Source organism: Zophobas morio, unplaced genomic scaffold (assembly GCF_036711695.1).
Source record: "Zophobas morio isolate AGI-343-1 ecotype UQ-CSIRO unplaced genomic scaffold, CSIRO_AGI_Zmor_V1 ptg000009l, whole genome shotgun sequence".
Lineage (NCBI taxonomy): Eukaryota > Metazoa > Arthropoda > Insecta > Coleoptera > Tenebrionidae > Zophobas > Zophobas morio.
Window position 1 is genome coordinate 5,075,386 of NW_026972114.1, and position 22,966 is coordinate 5,098,351.

Below are 22,966 nucleotides of genomic sequence, written 5' to 3' on the forward strand. Positions count from 1 at the left end.
TGCAAATGTTCGTGCACACCAATAACCATATCGATACACTCTAAATTGGAAAAATTCACAATAAAGCAACTTCCCCGACTCGATGATGACTGGCCCTTTTCGTGTTTTTGCACGCTTCTTATGAGTCACTTTTTTGGTTATTAATCCGAGTCGTTCTGTACCATTGATTGAAAGAAGTAGGTCAAGAAACTCACTATTACCGCTTAGGAGCGTGAATTTTACACAGTGATATAATCTTATTGTGAGCTATTCCTCTTTTTTTTTCCATATGTTTCAAAATCACTGTGTATATACAGGGTGTCCTACGTAACACTTTCTGACGAAATAACTCAGGTATTTTTAAACGGAATTTTATGAAACTTGAAATGCAAGTAGTTTGATAGGTGGGGATTGATATGGGCCGGTCAGAATAGTCATTATCTTGAAAAAGTAAATTTTCCATGCCTTAATTTAATTCTGAATTAATTAAGTTTGATATCACTTGATAAACATGAAAAATAAATACTGTTGCAAAAATGTATGTGCGAAATACCTCTGACTAGGCAAAAAAATACTTTACTTTTAACGTAATCCCATAAGAAATAATGGCAAGGTGTCTGAAGATCTTGTAGGGCAAGGAATTGAACGTCCTCTTCTAATCCAACGACGTGCAAAAATTTGATCTAAATGATTTCGCACAGATAAAGTGATATGTGGATTCGCACCATCTTACATATAATTCATTTCTGGTAAGTAGTTCAAAGCTAAATCATCAATTAAATCACTTTGAAGAAATTCTAAATAATTAGCACCTGTCAAATTGCCGTCGAAAAAGTGAGGGCCAATTACCCGTTCCTCAATCACTACGTCCCATACGTTAAGAGACCAGCAGACACCTTGGTTGTCGATGTGCCATAACCAGTGTTGATTGTCAATTGCCCAGTAATGCATATTGTGTCTCTTTACCATGCTATTACGCTGAAATTACTGACCTCTAAATTTGAAACTTCTTTTTTATCTAATTTTTTAATTCGCTTCGACTACAAGCAGTTCGCCGACTGGTTGCCAGACTTAAGTTCTGGTTCGGAAAACCAGCACAGATTCAAAGCCTGCAACTGGCATTCTATTTGACATTTTTTTCTTCAAACCTAACATTCTATTCAGAATCCGTTCAAAATCTATATTGTAATACCTAAACCGAATTACCAAGATTCAAAATAACAAAAACACAACCGAGATGCGAACGCCGATGGTCCGCAACCAGCAACGCACGGCTGGTGTGTAATACAGGTAGGTTCCAGGACCGACGTCAAGTGGGAGTTGACGTCAGACCTACTTATATACTACTCATGTGTCAAGTCATTTTTTGTTCAACTCAAAGAATATAGGCGTAGAAAAGGTATAGTGTGCAACACGTGTAAAACTGCTTTTACACGCTTGTGTTGATAACTTCAACACTTGCGTTTAAGATGCAATTTTAGATTCTTGTTACACCATATACTATTCCTATTAAATTTGTAATTAATATACCAGGATCGTCATCGAAAGCAAAAAATACTTAGGTACCCAAAAGCAGCAAATGCCAGTTTTAACGGGTTCATAGCAAAATTACCATAGCCAAAGTTCTTAAGAAGAAAAATGCTGTCTTCCCTAGAAGAATTCTTAAATAATAAAATTTGTAATGATATTTTTAAGAAAGGAATAGCTTAAACTTATTTTGTTTATTTTTGTTGTCCGCTTATCAGAGACTATATTTTAGTTTTATTGAAATTCTCACCGAAAAAATGTTTATTCATGCTAATATAACGGGCTTTAAATGGAAATACAGGGCTTATATAAATGATTCTAAGGGCATAGTTGGCTATGGATTTCAAAAATCCCGCTTCGCTGAAATTAGGCCCGTGATTATGCCTCACTATGACCATTGATTAAATACATATAGATAGACCCATGCTATTGTTTGGAGCGAACAGGCCAACGGCCGGCGAACAAGAGATGGCGCACCAACAGTTGGCCGTCAAACGCCGGCGAAAAGCTTGGACACCAATCACGCGCATAGGTAACACAAATCACACCAACAATACATTTAATAAATCTACCACTCGATAGAGGGCGACGAAAAAAATGTGTAAAAATCTCACAGTCAGTATTTAGATAATTTACAACGTTGCCAGATGAGCCTAACACAAGTTTGCCGTTATTTCTAGCCAAGTAGGTTTTATTTCGTTTAAAAGTTTCTGATAAAGAAATGGGAATATTATAATGAATAAAAATAAATAAAACAAACAAATTATTACTTGTTATTTTAAATACTTGTTAGTGCTAACATAATTATAAATACGGTCCGGTAACTCAAATTTTATAGAAAGAGTGAGATGTTTCAGGACGAGGCGACCGTAGGGAGCCGAGTTTTTAATTTCGAAACGAGTACTGCGAAAAGAGTTATCGGAGGTATGTCGTTATGGATTTTATTTCATACTGTCAACATATTTTTTTTATTCGATAAAATAATTACTATTTTGGAAAAATTTCAAATCGAGTCACTTTTTCTGACATCGTTAGCAACCGCTGTTTCGCTAATGTTTTAATTTGTTTATTCGTGCAAATCAGCATCAAATGTTTAAACACATAGTAACACTTTACAAGACTAAATTTTACCGGACTTGGAATTTTTTTTTGCGCTTTCGCGAGCTCGCTTTTGTTACTAATAATATGGAAAATGGAAAATGGTTTCAAATGCGTTTTCTCAAAACTAACTATATTTTTTTAGAAAATTTATTAGTCTAGAGACGGACAGATATATACTAAAGACAAAACATATCCATTCATATATGTCTTAAAAAACGGGTAACATATGCCGCATAAACTAAAAAATAAGACATTTTCTTTCACATTTAATATTGTAAATGTAATTAAGTATATCGATAACTCGCTACTGAAAATTTATTGAAATATAATTTGTGCAAAAAAAAGATTGTTGTGGTTTTATGGTTTATTGACATAGTTTACTTATTTAAAATGAATATTTTTCATACATAGCACAAGTTCTTGATATTATTTATTTTAATTTCAAGTAATAATTGTGTTTCCTTTAGTTTTAACCAAGAAAATTTTTCGGTTATTATCCAACATACTTTTGTACATTAAGAAACTCCATTCCACGTCGCGGGACGTTACAGAACAATATTTAAGTAAATAAGCTTTTCCAAAAAGAAGTCGTTTTTATGTGTTTTAAAACTCACTCTTTTATCTCCGGACTTTCGGCTTTTTAGTGTTTCACTTCGACACAAGAATATAAACAGTGGAAAAATGGAACAGTTTTGAAAACTGTTCATCTATTTGTTCTGTCTTGCAGCGAGAAAGGAATATAGCATATTGTACCCACATTTCATAGTAAAAATGTGGATCCGGTTTAAAAGTTTACCTACCTACTTAATTACGTTAACAAATTAAAATTTTCATTGAAGAGACAGACTGTTCTAGGAAACTTTATTACAAATCACTTCATTTACGAGCTGCTGAAGGACCGGCGGTCTCATTGGTAATTCTTACCTACTTCAGTTCTTACCTGACTTGTACTTAAGAATGAAGCGAAAAATGTTCCAACAATAAAAACCAAAATGTACAGATTGGAAATATAGTAAATGGGGTAGTACATACAAACGTATGCGTAATATGTCGTTAGACATTAGGTATTTATCAATATTACCAAATCTCTTAGTTTACACACTATTGGACGAGTAGGTACTCCTTAAAACGGTGAGAATACTTAATCGCATTATTCCATTGACACCTACCTAAAACTTTGCCATATGAACCTAATACAAATTTGCGGATATTTCTCGTCAACCAGGTAATATTTGATTTTGAAGTTTCTAGAAGTAAATAAATGGGAATATTATAATGAACAAATAAAACAAACAAATTACTGTTATTATTATTTGTTGTTTTAATCCATTAGACGCTTATAGGCTATCGCATACTTTTCTTGAAAAATCGGTAATAAATTCAGTGAAGCATCTTTGCCCCTTAATTCCTATGGTTTATTTACATAATTTACTTATTTACAATGAATGTTTTTAATATATAATACAAGTTCTTGATATTATTTATTTTTATTACAATTAATAATCTTGTGTTATTTTTCATTTTCAACAAGAAAATTTTGTCGTTTATTATCTAACATATTTTTATACAATGAGAAACACCATATGTTTCACATCACAGGACGTTGCAGGAAAAGATTTAAGTAAATAAGCTTTTGCTATTCCACTTCGACGTAAGAACCATTTCAAAGAAAACAAACAGTGAAAAAGCGGAACAGATTCACAAATTTGTCTTTTTTTTCTTCTGTTTTGCAGTGGGTGGGAAATATGGTGTATTGTACATTTTACAATAAAAATTTCGATTTCAGGCAAATTTCCGCACCACCAATGAGGTATTGCCACGGCGCGTTTTTTTTTTTGTTTTAGCAGTGCTATCCCCAAAAGGCCTAATGCACTACTTGCCGATATTGATTCAGATAGTTATCCGCTGAATTAAGACATGATACTGGAAAACTGACACAAATAAACCACTCAATTTACAAAACTGCAGCTTAAAATATCCTGATTTTTTTACATTTAAACTCAATTTAAACCAGTTTCTTTGAATCAAAAACACCAAATTTGCATATTCGACAATTTTTTTTTTATTTTGATGCCATTTTCCTTTTTTAAATAATTTGCATATAATAATTAGATGATTTAATGTAAATACTGTATGCTCTTTACACTGACCGTCATTTATCCAAATTTGACACAATGAATTACTTTTGAACATTTCAATTAAAGTCAATTTTAGGTTGTACTTATAATGAATTTCTTCGTAAACAGTCTCAAATATGTTTAAACATTCATCGATAACTTTTATAAAACTATGCGAAGGAGCTTTTAAACCGTCTGTACCTATTGGGGATTATTTGAATATGATTTATTCGTTATAAGTAATTCTTGAGAATTTGTTAACGAGGATTGTGTAATAAGGATGCTATAAATCTGTAATCCGGAAACGGTGTTGTTGCAAACTACTACCGGACAGGGAAGAACAGAACAATTAAGCAACCATGAAAACCACAATTAGACGGTAGGTAACAATACCCTGCCACAAATAAAATCTTATTTGCTTGCATTTGGGCCTTCACCACGTTTTATTTGTGTCAGATTTCCAGTTTCATGTCTTAATTCAGCGGATAATTATCTGAATCAATATCGGCAAGTACGTGCCGTGGCAATACCTCATTGGTGGTGCTGAAATTTGCCTGAAATCGAAATTTTTATTGTAAAATGTACAATACACCATATTTCTCACCCACTGCAAAACAGAAAAAAAAAAGAAAACTTTGTGAATCTGTTCCGCTTTTTCACTGTTTGTTTTCTTTGAAATGGTTCTTGCGTCGAACTGAAATAACAAAAGCTTATTTACTTAAATATTTTCCTGCAACGTCCTGTGATGTGAAACATATGGTGTTTCTCATTGTATAAAAATATGTTAGATAATAAGCGACAAAATTTTCTTGTTGAAAATGAAAAATAACACAAGATTATTAATTGTAATAAAAATAAATAATATCAAGAACTTGTATTATATATTAAAAACGTTCATTGTAAATAAGTAAATTATGTAAATAAACCATAAAACCATAAAAAATGTTTCTGCGATCTCTATTCAAAATCCCAATTTACCCATAGGAATTAAGGGGCAAAGATGCTTCACTGAATTTATTACCGATTTTTCAAGAAAAGTATGCGATAGCCTATAAGCGTCTAATGGATTAAAACAACAAATAATAATAACAATAATTTGTTTGTTTTATTCGTTCATTATAATATTCCCATTTATTTACTTCTAGAAACTTCAAAATCAAATATTACCGCAAATTTGTATTAGGTTCATCTGGCAAAGTTTTAGGTAGGTGTCAATGGAATAATGCGATAAGTTAGTATTCTCACCGTTTTAAGGAGTGCTCGTCCAATAGTGTGTAAACTAAGAGATTTGCTAATATTGATAAATACCTAATGTCTAACGACATATTACGCATACGTTTGTATGTACTACCCCATTTACTATATTTCCAATCTGTACATTTTGGTTTTTATTGTTGGAACATTTTTCGCTTCATTCTTAAGTACAAGCCAGGTAAGAACTGAAGTAGGTAAGAATTACCAATGAGACCGCCGGTCCTTCAGCAGCTCGTAAATGAAGTGATTTGTAATAAAGTTTCCTAGAACAGTCTGTCTCTTCAATGAAAATTTTAGTTTGTTAAACATTTGATGCTGATTTGCACGAATAAACAAATTAAAACATTAGCCAAACAGCGGTTGCTAACGATGTCAGAAAAAGTGACTCGATTTGAACTTTTTCCAAAATAGTAATTATTTTATCGAATAAAAAAAATATGTTGACAGTATGAAATAAAATCCATAACGACATACCTCCGATAACTCTTTTCGCAGTACTCGTTTCGAAATTAAAAACTCGGCTCCCTACGGTCTCCTCGTCCTGAAACATCTCACTCTGTCTATAAAATTTGAGTTACCGGACCGTATTTATAATAATGTTAGCACTAACAAGTATTTAAAATAACAAGTAATAATTTGTTTGTTTTATTTATTTTTATTCATTATAATAATCCCATTTCTTTATCAGAAACTTTTAAACGAAATAAAACCTACTTGGCTAGAAATAACGGCAAACTCTATTCACGCTACCAAACGCTGCTTTGAAATCTATGAACAATGCGCACATTCATCCAATTTTAAAATTTGAAATTTTTTCTTTAACATACCTGACATATACGATATGTATTATGATAAAATGGATAACAAAGACTCAGCTGACAGGTGTTAATACTTAAAAACTCTCGACTAAACAATAAATCCTTAAAAAGTCCAAAATTCATCAAGATTGGTTGCGACGATCATCAAACATAGATAAGAACCATTCCGATGAAACCGAATTTCAAAAAAAAAACGCATTGAATTCGGTTTACCGTTTTGGGAGCTAGACTTTCACAAACAAGCACAAACTCTTTTTGCGTCGGGGATTAAAAAATAAGCTTTTTCAGTTGCGATGCCTTTGGTTTCGCATAACTCACGCACCTTCATTCTTGTATTCATACATCAAGAGATTTTTAGTACGACGGTAGTTTTTGTCATTACCTCAAAGAAAAAAGGACATGAGTCGTCCAATGTAGAAAAAATATTTTCATGGATTTCTTTCGCAGTTTCCCCTTCCAAAAAAGAAGAATTGATTCACATGACGAACTGCAATATTCTCTCAATTTCTAAAAATCGCCCGACATACTACTACTCAGTTAATTCCGAAAGGAAGAATTACTCACAGAATGACTTTACATGTCATCTATAAGAAACCTAATTGAGGTCTACATATGCAGCTTCTTAACATTACTGTAGGTTTTTTTGAAGTCTTTGCTACTACCACTATTCACTGAATGAAACAACCAACAAATACCTGTAAGAATGAGAATTTTAATTAAAACTTCAGTCACACAGATTAATAATTTCTTACACTATCATTATCTTTTTTGACGACTCAAAAATGTTCGGAACAATAAAGGCATAAATAAGAAATAATCTCATAAATTTTAATTTTAAACAAATCTATAACTATAATAGTAACAATGCGCAAGCAAGATTCATAATCGATCCACAGAAGGTATATATATGGGTACTTGCATAAAGAAAATACAATTACTGTCTCTGAAATCGTTGAAATACTTTAATGTATTTTAAAAGTGTTTTATAACTTTTATATTTTCAGATAACCATAGCGAAAACAATAAGTTTTATTTTTCAGAGCCCAATATTACTAACGTAACAGGTATGGAAGACATGTTTAAGAAACATAGAACTTTTTAAACATTAGAAAATCTTTACATAACGTTTTTGATAACAATATAGTCACATTATTTTCATGTTCTATCCGTTAAATATTTTATTAACCTGCTTAGTTCAATTCAATTTGATTTTTTCATAAATTAATTAATACAAATAAATAATAAGTGGTAATATTAATATTCGCCGTATTTCGTTCATGAGTGAATTCAAATTCTCGTTTATTTCATAACGAACGCGTAAGTTGTACATACAAGCACTAATTTTTAAACCTTTATTTTTATCTTCAATAATGACCAGTAATTTATACAGCAAAGCTATATTTTAGAGAAATATTGGTAGCGTAAGCACAAACCATCAGTTGAAACTACAATCATTCTTGAAAAAATGTCCGTGGTGTACGCTATCAGACCATTAGGTATTAATGTTCAAGAATATATTTTTACATATTTGTGAAGTGAGAGCTCTTGTGGATTCTATAAAAAATATATATCTACATATTATTCACGTAAGATGTTAGATTTGTTGGTAAGTTTGTTTTACTTTTTAGAATGCTAAAAACGATGCACACGATTTAAACTTACCGTTACTTTACTCTTGTTTTTTATTGAACAACTAAGAAATAAAAACGTAAAAATATTTTTAAAACTTCAATCTCTTGTTTACTTTTGTTAATACTCAAAATATTGTTTGTAATTCTTAAACTTACCTACCGGTGTAAGATTGTCACCTTACTGAAAATACAAAACATGACACATTTCACTACGAAATCTGGAATATTTGGGTAAATATACGTAAGTTGTAAATATCACATATAGCAAAATTGTTTAGCAAAATTTGTGACTGACTTGGTAATTGTTGTTAGGGCTTAGTGCTGTGTTGTTAAACACTAAAAAACTTATTTCTCTTAAGCACTTAATGAAAAATTTAAAGGATACTTTTTATTTAAAACTAAACCATCGCCCTATTATTTAATTGGGCGTGTCTGAGTTATTGATTAATTAATTTAACATTATTAGCTAGAAATAAACGTGACAATTAACTCACTAATAAATAGGTATTTGAAAAGATGCACGCTTCTAAATATTTAAGTGAGATATAATTGATAACGGCTAAGAATTTTTTTTTTAATAGTATGGTTCATTTATCAACCTGGTGAAATATTTATGCGAAAGAAAATTATCCTAAAACTAATTAATTCGAGTAATTATTTTTTAAATTTTATATGAGATTTATTTTACTTTAAATTACAGATAAGTGGGAAAAAACCAGTTTGTTTTTTATCTAGAAACCTAAGCGGTACAAAACAAGACGATACTGATCTTTTCATATCCATACAAGTCAGTTTCTAAAAAAAAAGATAATAATATTCTTGTCATTTTAAAAGAGCTTAAAAAATTCAAGACGCAACCAGAAATATAATTTCAAAAACATCTTTGATGTTTCATACAATTTTTTTAAGTAAAGTATTCATGATGTTTTTAGACAAAGGCAAACTGTATGTTTTTACAAAATATGTTTAATAGTCAAAAGGTTATTATAATTATTATACTTAGATGGTGTTATAAAATGATCGTTTAAAGAATGGTAATACTTATTACTTTCAATTAAACAATTTCTGGAATTAAAAAGAAAACGTCATTCTCTGGTAAGTTACGCTTTAATATTTTGTCATTTCGATTATTTCACTAGAATCATTTGAGTCATTCCCCCCATTGATTCTGACTCTGAATGAGATCATGTATTGAAATAATGAAAGGTGGAATGTTTTCATAGGAAAAACTTCCCATATATTTTTTCTAGTCCGCCAAAGTAAGTTTCACAATGTCTACAAAAATTTTGCCACAGTGTCAGTGAGTTTTCGCATGTCAGAAGATGAAGTTTTCAAATGTTTGCCTTTAACGACGACATTTTACTCTGCAGTTGCTCGATTAAGCTACAAAAATTTTTAATTTACAAGCATTTAAAGACTTTTTCACTTGTCTCTTTGCATCTAGCCGGCACATATGTCCTAGCCATCTAAATTTGTTTTCCTCTATTAATTGTTGTTTTGTTTGTAAGTTCAATTTTCTCCGTATACTTGTATTTCTTATTTTGTTGCTGCTTGTATTCTCTTGTTATCCTGTCAGAATTCACTTCTCATGTAACTAAACTCGTATTTGAATTGTTTTGTACACCATTATTTCTGTTTTTTCCATATTTTCTTGTTTCTTAGATTTTTTTTTTCTTAATAGTTAGTTTCCCAGTTTTTTCTTTTATGTTGTTTATTTCCTTCCTTATTATTTATTACAATTGCAATGTGACGTTTGCTCCATATTGTCATCGTTTATTATATATGCTTCATTTGTGTTGTTTTGTCCTTATTTTCGGTTATTTGCGTTATTTGTGTTTTCCCATAATTGATTTCTAGTCCACATCTTTTTGGTTATCCATGCCATATCCCTATATGTGTTTTTAGATTATTTTCTGAATCTCCAATTATTATTTGTCATCTACAAATATACAAATTTTCGCGTTGACTGGGAGCAGTTTATGATATCCAACATAGTAGTTCTTAAATTTGTATTCATTGTACTATTTCATAAATTATATACAAGCGTAATAAACTTCGTTCCATGCGGGTATCCCACGACATCTCATGCCTTTTTGCTCCTTATTTTCTGCTATAATGTTTCAAGATAAGGTTAGTAATTATCTATGAAAAACTCTAACGATATCTTTCCACTCTGGCTTTTAAGTTATATATTTCCCGTATTATCCTATCATCTTTTTCCATCTTTCACTTTTTAGGTTTACTGTCTAGTCTAGCATTCATATCACCAGATATATTTTATATATTCTGTCGCGAATTCTATTCGATTTTTCCTTTTCTCTTGAATTCTAGCATCTTTCTTGTACTTTCATTAACCTTTCATTAATATATTCCCACCCTGATTAAATTTATAGTTATTTTATTTATTAATTAGGTTACTGCTCCCTTCCTTCTCCTTCAGCATCGGCTCTTTTAACATGATACCCCTTTTATGCTATTTCTTTGATATTTGTTTTGTTCACTTTCCGTCCATTTTCTACACCAAAGTGGTTATTAAATTACCCTTGTTTCTGTTATCTCTTGATTTTTGGACCGAAATCAGTAATAGTACTGGTACAGAGGGTGTAAACCCCCTTTCTGTTTTTCTCTTGTTGTCCCTTCTCTTTTTATCTCATCTCTTCTGTATAAACGTTTTGCTATTCAATTATTTTATTGTTTCTTCTTTTTTTTTCTTCCTTTGTTTGTGTTTTGCATTTCTTGTCAGTCATTCTCATTAGTCTCTTTCTTCTCTCTCCTTTGGTGGTGTTCTTAGCGGTAATTTGCCTGTTTTAAAGTATTCTTTTTTACTCGTACCTCCCACTATTCTCTTTGTTTTGATTTTATTTAGTCTAAAAAACAATCCGTTATAATTTTTTATTTCCTGATGAGTCTCCCGTTTCCGTGTGTCTAGAGGTCCGTCTGTCCGCCATCTGTCAATTTTTTTTGACAAATAATCTCCGAAGCTACTTGATCAATTTTTGTCAAATTTTGTATTTATATTAGGAATACCATGTAGATGGTAAAACGCTAACCAAAATTAGATAGATTTTTTTGTTTATTATTATATTACTACTATAACGATATTAGACTTTTTTATTGATTCAATCTCAGGAACCTGTTCTATTATTAGTATTACACTGCATGTCGGAATTGACAGACGTGTTCTTGTTGAAATAATGTCAACTGAAATATTCTCAAATGGGAAAACTCATCATTGAATGGGCATAAACTCTACCTTCGTGTATGCAGATTTTTGGTTATAATAATTGTAATAATTGTTAATTCCTTTCCTGCCATGATTACTCCAGAGAAAATATAAACAAGTGTAATTTCGTAACATATTGCGCTCGAATGCGAAGTGGATTTTTTTATTATTTATTATTTATTTTTGTATTGTTTATTGGGAATATACATCTTGTATTATCTATTTATATCTTTATTTATAATTTTATTTACTTGCCATTTTTGCTTTAAATACAGTAAGTTGAATTATAACTAGGATGTTTACACATATACATCCTACATCGATTTACCTGTTAATGTGTTGTGGAATGTTCAAATAATCCAAAATGAGTCCAGAATTTTTCACTCCACATCCTTCCTGATGAAAAAAATATCCCGAGGTTTATAAAGCGTGCTTAATCAAAATTAAACGTGATAATTTTTAGCCAAATAAATAAAAAATAAAAAAATTTTCTTTAACAAATTTTCGTAATCTCTTCCCTAAAATGCAAAGAACAAAAGTAAATATCCCGGTGGGCCTCGAAACAATCTACCTCTTTTTTTTTGACACAATTATTTACATTTTTCACATAATATGGAGGATGTTACAATTACAAATGCAATGAATATTCCTAAAAATATAACAGACACATAATAAACGATATATGTAAATATTAATTAAAAGCATCTTTTTACTTTCAGAGCATAAACTCAGTACGGAACAGTAAGTCTCCCCTTTCCGTCTGTCTATCTGTCTGTTTGTCTGTCTGCCGTCTGTCCGGATTTTTACTAAACATACACTCTTCGAAACTACTGAACGAGTTGTTAAATTTTATATGTGTATTACGAATATTGTGTAGATTATCAAAATTTGGCTAATAATTCCTACCATCAATTTGGTGACGCCATTTACAAAATTTACAGTAGCAAATATTATTTAAATTTTATAAAATACAATACCCTTGCACATATGGTTCATGAACACCTATTGAATTTTTATCCTAGACATCCGAAGTTTCGAAGAAAAATTCAAAATTACGACATCTTGCAACTTAATCGTTAATCAAATTTTCTTCGTTCATGTCCCTCTAAAACAATAATAATATGATTTTACAATTTTGTCGATTTAATTCATATTTACCAAATATAATTTTTGGTAATTCTAAAAGCATTGTTTATTATTTCAAATCTAATTCTCATCTGAATGAGTCGGATTTAAGGATTGGATTATTGGACATTTTAGATGAAATTTCTAAACTGAAATCAGTAGAAAGTAAGATGATACGTTTCACCTCACGTTTTTTTTTTCAACTATTTAAGCTTATTTCTTGTTTTTTCGTCTATTTTAAGGTGCTTTATCATGTTTTTAAGCAATCTGGCCATTTTTGACGTAGAAGTTTTTTAGTGCTTTTTTATAAAATAAAAAAGTCAATTTTTGTCGTGAAGTTTTTTTTAATAAATTTTTTTAACACTTCACTTCATTTTTAAGGTTACGTTTTAAAAAATTGTGGATTTCTAAAGATTTTGACCATGAATCCAGCGCATCCAGATAGAAACTGCTTACTTTGAGATTTTTATAAAAAACTAAAAAAAAACATTTCAACGTCAAAATTGGCTTGTTAAAAATGATAGAGCACCTTATAATAAATTGAAAAACAAAATGTGGAGTGAAAAGTACCACTTTACTTACTACTAATTTGTCCTTTTTTTTGGTGTTATATTTAATTTTATAGGATTGCGTACTCCTGTATGTGTGATTTATGAATCCATGTTGAGTTTGTACCCTAGCTATCGAGATTGTTGGGAAAGAATTCAAAATTGTATTTTACAATTTAACTTGAAAATTGCAAAACCGAATTTACTGAAATATTGCAAACGTTTTAAGGTTATAGAAAAGACGATAAATCGTTAATCAAAATTTGTTCGTTTAAGGCATTCAGAAAAAATTATCATAATCTTAGAATTCTGTCGAACAGATGTTCTGAGGATTCCTTCCGTATTTTTCTTATGGGAGACTCAATACATCTACCCGAACAAATATCTTGCGAACCATCAACAATATTGACTAAAATTTTATATGTATGTAATGTTCTTAATATTCTCAACAGAACGGATTTAGAAAAATTTAAATTTTCGTTCGGCATCATTTCGAAATTAAGGGCATAATTAAACCAAATATCATAGGTTTAGCTTTAAGGCTTTATCAATCGAAAAGTAGTAATTTGCAAAAACGGTCCTGGAGATACTATGTTTAAAATTAGTTTGCTGAAAATCAGAACTTAAAATTTTAATAAATAATTGAGTATTTAAGACGTAACGATTAAACATCTGAAATTTCTTCGTCTCATTTTGATTTACAACAGACCATCATAATTAGCCGCCGTTTGTGTCTGGGTTGATTTATGGCAATCCCTTCTAAAGGACCCGGACAGTGGGTACTGGTACAAATTTACCTGTTTGTTCGGTCTAGTCACCACACCATTTACTTGTTGAATTTTGTCTAGTGCTGTGTGTGTGTCTTGTCTTTTTTTTTTTCGTATATTCTATTTCGTTGGATTTTAAACAAAACAGTCTTTCTACTTCCCGAGCGTAAGCAAAGGAAGTATTGTAATCGAGTCCGTCGGCCGACTCTCTACTTTTACATTTTCTCGATCTTTCATTACCCCTAGAAGACGAAGAAATAGGTCTCCCGTTTCCGTCTGTCTGTCCGTCTGTCTGCCGTCTCGGATTTTTATTAGACAGATAATCTCCGAAAGTACTGGGCTGATTGTTGTCAAATTTTGTATTTATATTAGGTATATCATGTAGATGGTAAAACGCTAACCAAAATTTGTCTAATCATCCCCACCACTAATGAGATGACGTCACTTCAAAATTGTACATAATAATTGGGTTTTAAATTGTATGAAATAGCATAGTCTTACATATGTAGTTTATGACTCCGAATTGAGATTTTGCCAGAAACGTCCAGATTTTCGGAAAGCAATCAAAATTAGGAAAATCATTTTGACATTTAAGTTGGAATCTACAAAACTGAATGCTTTGAAATCTTGCAGATGGTTTACAGTTATGATAAGCATGATATAATTTTAATCACAATATATTTAGTTATCCCCTCCAAAAAATTGATGACGTCACCCCAAAATTTTGCTGAATAAATCCTATTTAAAATGTACAAAATATGATGTGTCTCTTCTTGTGAATTATCATTCCATTCATATTTTTTGGATATGCATATACAGGTGACCCAAAAAAAATTAATGAATACGTGAATTTATTTTACTGATTTAATCAGCAACTACAGAACCAAATGCTTTGAAATCTTGGAAATATTTTAAATTTATGATAAGCATGGCAAATTTTTGATCAAAATAGATTTGCTCATCCCCCCCTAAAAATAAGGGCAAAATACAAATTATTAGTTAAGAATTTATACAGAATCCGATACCGAGAGAAATGAGTGTCTTTCAATGGGTTGGATCCATAAATTATTCTTACTATAGGGGTGGTAAGCTGGACGTTTTTATGACATGCGATTAGAAGTAAGTCGGTGTTGACAGCAAGGGCAAATTGTCCGTTCTCAAGGACGAACTCTGGAAGGAATGCTCTTCTGTAAATTCTATAAAATATATTATCTCTGGATGTGACTTATGAATCCGTGCTGACTTTTACTCTTGGCGTCCAGTTTTTTGGAAAAAAAATCAACATTGTATATCAATATTTTACAATGTATCTTTGAAATAGCAAAAACCGAATTCTATGAAATCGTGCAAATATTTTAAGATTATTTGTAACATGATAAATCGTTAGTCAAAATTTGTCTGTCACCTTACATTTTTGCTAAATTTCTTCAAATTTATCAGTGTTTAAAAAAAACTGAGTATGAATTAATCGATCAGTTCTTTCCTCTGCGTTGAGGACACAAAATCAACCAAATTTCATTTTCTTCTAACCGCTGATGTTTGTGCTAGTAGTCAAATTTGGTATAAGCATAAACAGTCGAAGTTAAGCATATACTGAGAAATTGAAATTGTCTACATTTTTTTCGTTAATTAGGTGCTTTAAATATATTTCAAATTTAAAGACGTAGGGGGTGCGGGGATGTTAATTACGCCACACCATAGAGGTGTGACGGGTCAAAATACCTTAGTCGGCAAACCTAAATGGGATTTATTGGACTCTACTTCAGGGGAGAGGGAAGTCCTGTAGAAATAACCTTCGACCAATTTTTTTTACTTTTTTAGCTATACTAAATGGCACTCCCGAATGAAGAAATTATCATTTGTCAGTCGACAAGAAGAAATTTGAGATATACCTTATTATGGCCGAATGAAAAGGAAGAATTGAAAACTGGTAGAAATTACGTCATCACAATCACCCTATTTGTCTTACTTAGTTTTGTTTTTCCATTGTCGGTACTGCTACACCTCGTGGTCACTACGATAAGTATATTGCCAACAACAAAATGTATTAAATCGGTCTAATTTTACTTATCACTTTTACCAGAAAACTTGGACATACCAGTCACAGAGGACATCGACGGAGTCGCATCCATTGGTGGAATGTACTACATGGCATTTATGTACATAAAGAATCAGGCTAAAATAGCACTCCTTTTGAAGGATATTTCCGATTTTAAAACTTTTGGAAAACCCCCCAATTTTGACGAAAAAAATAGGAGACTAAATTTCATATCAAATGTAGTTTTTATCTATCTCATTTGCACTCCAACACAGTACAGCATAATAAAGTACACTCAGAAAAATATTTGCGAAGCAAGGAACGAGAAGATTGGTTATGAAGATAATTGCGGATTTATACTACCAGTCTGGACACCCTTTAGCACGAAAAATGTAATTGTTTATTGGATTTACTACATATGTATATCAGTCGGTGCCCAGATATTGATAAAACCCAGTTTGCTAATAACATTCCACGCATTTGAAATAACCCAACACCTTATTTTAAAAATTGAGCATTTAAAGCAAATGCTTCACGACTGTTTTGAAAATAAGAATGACATAATTTGTCGTAAGAAACTAAACAAATGTATTTCGTATCACCGAGAAATAGTGAGGTAACAAAAACCGAATATTTATTCATTATTTTATTCATGTTTTTTACAGATTGGCCACCTGTTTAGACTATTGTTTCTCAAATGGAATGTTAACACATATCACAATCACAATCATTGTTTGTGCTTGTATAGAGAAGCAGTTTGCTGAGGTAACTCTTAGCAAAGTAATATTACCAATAATTTAATTGACCTTTTTAGGGCGATTATATTGCTGCTATAACTCATCTGTCTACCTGGGTTGTCACTCTAGTATTTGCTTGTTTTTCTGGTCAGATTTTAATTGATGCTGTGAGTACTTCGCAATAAGTTAAGTTATACTTTGCAACTTGTTCTAGAGCGAATCAATTATATCGTCGCTATGGTTCTCAAAGTGGTATGAAGCTGATGTAAAATTGCAAAAAGATGTCTTATTTATGTTGTTAAAGAGTCAAAAAATTTTCTACCTCACTGCTGGCCCTTTTAATTACCTTTCACTTCCTCTTCTAGTTTCGGTAAGCCACAAAAGATTTAGCACATTTGAGTTTACGCAAATTTTTTGCAGGCACTGAAAATGTCTTATTCCATATTATGTATACTGATTTAAAGACGTTAAGCAGAGATGTATACAAAATGACTAGAAAGGCTATAAACGTGAAATAAAAAAATGTTTATTAAAATTATATTGTATAATTAAGTACACATTTTAGACGATATCTTTTATTTTTCAGTTCATGCTTGAAAACATTCTCGAGTAATTTATGTACCTACCAAGTTTGAAAAGTAACAATCACTCTTAACTGTCATTCTTACAATGTTAAAAAGGTTTAAAAAAAAGTAATACCTGCAAACAATCAGTTTCCCAGTTCTATTTACATATTACAAAATAAATACAAAAGCATTTGTAGTTATACAGGGCTTTTAAAAATGATTCTAAGGGCGTAGTTGGCCATGGATCTCAATAATCCCGCTTCGCTGAAATTATGCCTGGGATTATGCATCATTATGACAGTTCTCACTTGTCCTTTAAAGTCGTCGTTTTTATTGTTTTAATATTTTTCAAATGCGAATTACAGTAATTCTGGTTGATCCAAGCTCAAAACAACAAAATACTACTTTTTAAAACTCTTGGCGGTTGCGTACTAAGATTTTGTTTTTGTACAAGGAAGCGAAGACTGTGAAAATGGTTTATTCTATTGAACAAGACACTTTCATCGTTATGTCTTGATATCGTAATGGGACTTCGAAAACGAAGAGTGGGTGTATTTTGTATCCGCTTGAAAACAAGAATATCTGGCCAAATACCGTCATTTAATAATTCAAGAAACATCGTCAAAGGGTCACATTAGAGATGTAATCAACAGATTTATTCGAACTGGCAGTGTCAACAAAGAGAAATCTCGTGGAAGACTTCATCTGAGGAAATTGTTGATGATTTGAGACGACTTAAGCAGAATTGAACAATTGAACAACGGGTCCAAAGTTTTGACAAAAAGATGTTACAGAACATTTTTGAAATTAAAAAGACAGTGAACATGTGCCATGAACAGAATGATGAACATTTTCAACATTTACGATGTTTAACCGCAATAAATTTGTTTCTTTTTATCGTAATGAATTAGTTTTCTTTTTTAAAAACATATGAAGCGTTTAGGCAACCAGTTATACACATGTGTGTGTGGTCCATGTGTGTCATGCGTCCTTGGGATGTATGGACCTCCGTACAGTTAAATCTGAGAGGCGGCACGTTTACATGACCTACTCCGACTCTATATTCATTTATAGAAACCCTGTACAATGTGTTCATTATAACACTAAAAACAGTGTCAGAACGAGTGTCACACATAACACTAAAGTAGATTTTTGTAACTCAAAATTTTAAACTTTTTATTAAAATTGTCCAACAAAATAGAAACAATAGTGTGACCTACTACACTCGTTGTATAATGTATAACATACTTGTCGCATGAGCGTCTTATTCAACTCGATAATAATATGTATACTATTTTTACGCGAGTGGGTTGCTTACACTCGGCTTCACCTCGTGCAATAACCTGCCACCCTGGTAAAAAAAGGTGCACCTTAATCATTTGTTGCTAAATAATACGTAATTCTAAAATAGCCCTTACCTTAGATTTTCCTCCGTGCACTCGCTATCAATGGTTTTCTCCATAATACTGGCAATCAGAAGTCAAAAATAACACAAATGTACGTTAAATCGGTGCTATGAACTGCACTAATGAACGAAACTATAATAATATTAATAATAATAACATGTTTATTGTGCAAATAAATGTGATACATTTTAGCACGCGTCCATGACAATACTGTTCTTAAAAGTAAAGAACTATATTAATAAGTATATTAATTAAATCAACAACTAAAACAAAATAAACTAAATGTATATATATATATATATATATACGTATCCAACCGTCGTTACCAGACCCAACATATTAAACAGACGTTACCAAGCCCGGCTGTTTTTCCGAGTATAATATAATAAATTTAATGGTTTTTGCAATAACAAACTTAAAAAAAAGTAGAGGGGTAAAATTATTCCTTGAAAAATGTTAACACCATATTCATCCAACGTTACCAGACCCACTATGTTCAACAGCTTTCTCAGTCCCGTGTCAGTATAAATAGCACAGTAAACCGACGTTATCAATCCCGACATTGTTGCCACATTAAATTTATGGAAAATCGCTTCACATTGTATTGATCTGTAAAATTTCTTGTGTATCTTGAAAGTTGAATTTACAACCAGTGGATATGCAAAAGTGTCACAAAAGAAAATAATAAAAACCAAAAATATATCTTATCTGCCTGTCTTTTTGACGCCATTAGTGCCATGACAAACGGATAACTCATTAATAAAATTAACGCCAAGGCGATTTTTTTTATTAACAGATATGCAAGTTTGATAGACATTAGTAACATTTTCTTTTTACTAGTTGTACATGTCTATCGAGTTAGTTCAACCAAAATTTGGATACCTATTCCCACCTAAAATTTCAAGAAAATTTATAAAATAACATAATTTTACACTTGGGATTTATTAATGCAATTTTTATTTGACCTTAGGCTTACAGATTTGTAAAAAAAATGTTAGCACAAAAATTTTCTAGTTTATTTCATAAAGTTTTTAAATGATATCTAAGCTTTTCTTACACTTAACATAAATCACAAATTAAGATTTTTTAATATTAAAATCCTAAAAAAATCGAAATTTTAACCACAAAATGGTACAATATGTGTTAGAAACTTTAAGATTGATTTATAGATCTAAAATTGCATATTTTTTAAGAGTAACTTTAATATTTCAAATTATTAATTAAAAAATTTAAGAACGCTAAACTAGTTATAAAAAGACCCTCTTCAAAAAAGTTACAATGCTCCATAGCAATTATTTAATCAATACTTGTTAATAAGGGCGATTAATAATCGCCTATTAACAAACGAGTTGGTTGCAATACTTCTCCGGTGATTGCAATTTCATACACGAAACTGCTGAAAATCAGTTTCAAATTTCATGATATTTAGAACATTTAAATAAAAAATTTCACATCAAGTGCGCGGGGGTATATCTGATTGCTGTATTAACCCATTAATATATATCTCGCTTATTAATAGCCGTAATTAATGAATGATTTCGAGACAGAATCACCAAAAAATGTTTTTAAGCCTAGCTGGCAACTTTAGAAGCACAACAAAATGCTCTATAATTTTCTGTAATTTTAAGCTTGTCTCTGTCTATGTTGTTAAATAGAAAAAAATAATTTCATGAATTATCGGTAATCTTAGTGTCAAAACTCAATGCATAAAACGTTTGCAAATTTACAGGCCCTCGAAGGATCTCGATCCCTTAATAATACTTAGCGTGGCAAACGCTACAATGAAATTAGTGCATGTGAAGTCCATGTATCATTTTAGTTTTCGTGTACATATTTTGTCTGAACCATTTGAATTCTGCAAAATAATCCTTATGCTTGCTGAGACACATTTTAAGACTTTCACCTTTCTCTAGATTGTCTGTTTCCCATCTAAGTATACCGGGTGTCCCACGTAACAATTTCGGGCGCAATAATTCAGGTATTTTTGAACGGATTGTTATGAAATTTGAAATGTAAGTATTTTGATAGGTGAGGATTAATATGAACCGGTGAGAATAATCATTATCTTGAAAAAGTAAATTTTCCATGCCTTAATTTAATTTTGAAATAATTAAGTTTAATTAATTTGCATCACTTGATTAAACATGAAAAATAAATACTGTATGCAAAAATTCATCTCCGAAATACGTCTGGTTAGCCAAACCGATAAATTATTGCGAAAATAATTCAAAAATTATTAAAGGATAGGTAGCTATGGAACAAAAAACTGCTATCCTCGCATTTTAGACACTCTTGCGGGTATTTGATACCTGTTTGCCAAGCGTTATTGTTTGAATTTTAAGAAAATACTAATTTTCAGTCATTATTTTTTTTGAGACAGCTGTATAACGAAATCTAAAAAATATTAATGTAGTGATAAATCACAAGTATAAAGTCATCATATTTTGCATATTTAAGATAGGATTTATTTAGCAAAATTTTGAGGTGATGTCATCAATTGTTTTTTAGGGTGGATGAGCAAATACATTCTGATCAAAGATTTACCATGTTTATGATAATCTTAAACATCTCCATGATTTTAAAACATTCGGTTTTGCAGTTCCTGATTAAATTAATAAAATAAATCACGCATTCAATATTTTTTTTGTGTCATCCTGTTTATGTAAATTCAAAAAATATGAATAAAATGCGGATTTATACCGCAAAATTTTGATGTTCATAATTTTGATTTTTTTCAAAAATTCTGCACTTTTCGGGTAAAACTCAATACGAAGTCATAAACTACATGTGTAGGACTATGTTATTTCATACAATTTAAAACCCATTTACTATGTGAAATTTTAAAGTGACGTCATCACATTGTTGGTGAGGACGATTAGACAAATTTTGGTTAGCGTTTTACCATCTACATGATATTCCTAATATACTCGTAAATACAAAATTTGACAACAATCGCCCCGTACTTTCGGAGATTATCTGCCCAATAAAAATCCGGGGCTGCAGACAGACGGACAGACGGAAATGGGAGACCTATTTCTTCGTCCTGTAGGGGTAATGAAAGGTCGAGAAAACGTAGAAGTAGAGAGTCGGCCGATGGACTTGATTACAATACTTCCTTTACTTACGCTCAGTAAGTAAAAAATCAACTAATTGCGAAATTCTAACGAACAGAAATAAATAAAACATTTACCGACAAATATATTCATTAAAAAAAATGGAATAAAAACTAAATGTTGCTTTAAAAAGATTGTTGTCGAAATCTACCAATAGATGTACAAATTAGATGTAGCTAAAAGAATGATCTCTTTCAATTAATATTAAGTGAGGATCAATTAATTTAGAATATAATCAAGTTCCTATCTTCAAATAAAAATTAAGTAAAATATGGATACGTAGATCATTATAGCGAATTTGAAAATAAGAGAGGATTAAAAAAAACTACACTTACAGAAGTATACAATTTTGCACTTTTCAAATTACATTCAGTTAAACGCTTTGGTGACCTGACCTGACCACGTTCATTATAACTGTAAGTGCTCATTCACAATGGGCATAAAGCATAAGGATGTCATAAGCATTAATGCATAAGAATTTATGTTTAGTGCTCTATGCTTCTATTCGTTTACAATGAGCATAATGCTTAGGACATCCTTATGCTTTATGCCTATTGTGAATGAGCACTTATGCTCATTGTGAACGAATACAACCTAGAGCACTAAACATAAATCCATATGCATTAATGCTTATGACATCCTTATGCTTTATGCCCATTGTGAATGAGCACCAAGGCATAATTATGCAAAATTTTGAGGAGTCGTTTTCTAATTTCTGAAATTAATTGTCAAATGTTGTATAATTTTTATAATTTTTCAAAAAATTTACATATATCGTCTACTAAATATAAATACAACCATCTGATTTAAAAAAAATAATTTTTAACTTTCATTTGTTTTTATCTACGACATACAACTTTTGTTTTTTAAATTACACCAAACACCCTGAATATTTTTTTAAGATTCATGTAGAGATTTTTTCTAAATTTATTGATGTATCATTGTGTACATAATACGTTAATATTTTCAAACATTAATAATTTAATACATCATATTTGCAATAAAATGTCTTGAGT